Source organism: Ochlerotatus camptorhynchus, unplaced genomic scaffold, assembly GCF_037179485.1.
Source record: "Ochlerotatus camptorhynchus isolate MF236.1 unplaced genomic scaffold, CSIRO-AGI_Acam_v1.1 ptg000976l, whole genome shotgun sequence".
NCBI lineage: Eukaryota > Metazoa > Arthropoda > Insecta > Diptera > Culicidae > Ochlerotatus > Ochlerotatus camptorhynchus.
In genome coordinates, this window is record NW_027041410.1 from 13,658 (window position 1) to 16,701 (window position 3,044).

Genomic DNA, 3,044 nt, shown 5'->3' on the forward strand with positions numbered 1-3,044 from the left:
ACAGACGACTTTCTCCGAAGAAATGAATTAAAATAATGTGGTTCTCTGTAATAGAATTTTAGTCCACCTTCCGCCCCTCACCGCCAGGTTCGCTAGTATTTTTGTTTTGAATTAATTCAAGTTGGTTTTGTGTGCAATGATCTGGCAACTCGTGTCCTTGCTCGTGTTGACGGGGTGCTGTTTTCTCACTCATCGAAGGAAATTTTGATTAGAGTGAGAAAGTAAGGAACAGTCAGCGCGGGAGCCGTGTGCGTTACTATAGGTGCGGCAGAAGGAATGTAGTCGACTCTGTCGTTCTCACGGTGTTCTTACGCATGATCCAACGTTTCGTCACACTAGATTATGCATAAGAACGTCGTGATAATGCAAGTGCTGGCTTGTTTCCTTCTGCCTCACCAATCACATTGATCACAGCACATACGATTCTCCGTCGGTTCGTGGTGCATTGACGAGTGCACGGATGGATTTGAGTTCACTCACTCGACAAAAAGTGACACAACAGCGGGGCCCTGTTTACTAAAAATGAACACATATGTGTTCATTTTTAGTAAACAGGGCCCCGCTGTTGTGTCACTTTTTGTCGAGTGAGTGAACTCAAATCCATCCGTGCACTCGTCAATTGTGCATTCTTTGTGCCATACCACCAGTCCAAACACTAGAAGTTTTGGAAGGTTCTCCCTCAGTACCTGTAAGCAGTGTGATACCAGCTGACATTTGCATGGGTAGAGAAATCCGGAACATTTTCTCGCTTTTGAGCATCAACGTCAACCCGGTCTCGAATCGCATTTCCGCTTGAGGTGGCACCGTTGGCAGTAATCTATTGCGCCGTGGGAAAGACCTGCTTAGTGCACTAGTGCTGGAAAATTCTGCAAGTTCGTCATTAAAATTAAATCAACTTTTCTTCGCTGTAACGTACTCCGGATCAGACTCGCTGGTGGAACGTTTTCGTGGGACGGTTTTCGACCCAAAAAGCTTCAGTTTGAACTGCTTTCCAAAAGATTTCTGGGCAGGCGTCTTGGGACGCACGATCTCCACCGAGGCATCCGTTAGCGTGTTCGTGTCGGAGCGGATGACCTGTTTGATCGGCTGCAATTCTACCATCGATTTTCGGCCCTGCTTTTTGTTTAACTTCACACGATAGTTGAAATCGAACACGGTCGACGATCCGGCGGAGGATGCTTCGTCTTCATTCTCCGAAGAAGTCAACGATTTGATCTTTTCCGAGCTGAGCTTCTCGAGCCTTACGACCGGTTTGACTCGAAGTAATTTTTCGACGGAAGTTCCTCGTGGCAGTGGAATCTTCTTGACCAGTTCCTCCAGACTGATTTCTTCGCTTCGAAGAAACGAACGAGGAAGAACTAGATGAAGACGTGGACAGCCGTCATTTCGACGTTGGTTTCTTTCGTGTAGAAACCAGATCGGAATTGCTGTCGTCACTGTCTATTGCGGTTCGTCTTTTCTGAGATTTGCGTTTGGTCGTCAATGCAACTGACTCTTCAGAATCTGAATCATCCGATTCAATCTGACGTCTGCCACTAGATCGGCCTCTAGAACTCCCCTCTCTGCTATCGTTACCGGCTTCCCCCATCTTGCTGCTTCCACTCTTCGGGAAGCCTCGGCTAGCTTCAAAACCGCTTCCGGCGTCTTTCGGACAATCGGACGACAAAAGGTGAAAACATAGTTCTTCGAGGGAACCTCCATGCACTGATCTTGGCGACAAGTCGAACCGCACGTTGCACAAAGGATCAGATCCCAACGCTTGCAATCGTCGTAATCTCGCCCATACCGACAGCGACACTCTTCAGCGTCACACTCCGAAGGACGTTCCAACTGATCATTGAATACATTCGGTTCCAGCTCCCACGAGGCATCCCTCGAACAATTAAAATAAAATATTCAGTATTCAAATACCGATTCACCCACCTCCGCCGCTTCGCTTAATTTTCCGGAATATAAATGCCACGCTGATGGATCTGCTAACTAAAGTCGTCCTTGTTGCACAAAGGGCAATTGAAAAAGTACCTCGCCGATTGGGCAAACTGTGCCACGTAGCTCCGATGGAACCAGCCATTCTGACAGCACGGGTCACGAATCGATTCCAGCTTCCTGTACGGTCCCATATCATCGTAGCAAATCCCACAGGCTTCGGTCTCGGAGTGTTTCACCTTATCCACCAGCGCTACGTGCTTATCGCACCACGACTGGAACGTTTCCACGTAATGCGACAGGCACTCATTCTGCATCTCACAAAGCGTATGGAATGAACGGAAGCACTTCTTCGCGCAACACCAAACGTTTGCATACCGTTCCTTGCAGATGTAACACTTTTGTCCTCGGATACGAGCTTCCTCATTTCTGATGTCCTCCTCCATTAATCCGAAGATTCCCTCCTCGTCTTCAGGTAACAAGGTACACGTAGCAGGTATAATGACTAGTTTTGCCACGTCTAGTAGCCCGGTCCAGAATAGAGCATCGCACCATCGTACCGCAATCATGCTCAAACGCGTGACATACAGCATCTTTAGCCGAAATAAATAATAAATTGAACAAAATTGGTTTCATCCGATCCTCCTTCATTCTCACCATCTCACCTTCAGCACGTCGATCGATTCGATGGATTTCGGCATGATTTTGGAGTAAATTTTCCTTCTTCAGATCGCCCTCGTCGAGAGCTTTCAGTTCCTCTACGGAGGAGCAAATGCATACCGAGTATGGCCACCCGAAAAAAAAATAATTATAATAAAATAACGAAATTACAATGATTTTTACGGTTGAATTTCGGGCACATTATAAATTTATTGTTAAATTATTGGACGGGTGAAAAAATAAATTTCGTTTTAAAAGATACAATTCTCAATGAAAATTAATTTGATGAGATCAAATTTGTTCGAGAAAAATCAGTTTTTTTATTGTTAAGATGCTTAACAACCCCCCTTTTTTACTGTACATTTCTCATATACCATGATTTTCGTTTTGATTTTATGATAATCAACAAAAATCTCCATTCAAAATCATTGTATTTTTATTGGATTTTTTTACGGGCG

At 45.2% G+C, this 3,044-nt stretch overlaps 1 pseudogene; it reads right to left on the minus strand.

Annotated features, from left to right (window-relative positions):
- Nucleotides 1-392: 392 nt before the first annotated feature.
- On the minus strand, nucleotides 393-2,714 carry LOC135715639 (pineapple eye protein-like; annotated as a pseudogene).
- Between the last annotated feature and the right edge of the window lie 330 nt (nucleotides 2,715-3,044).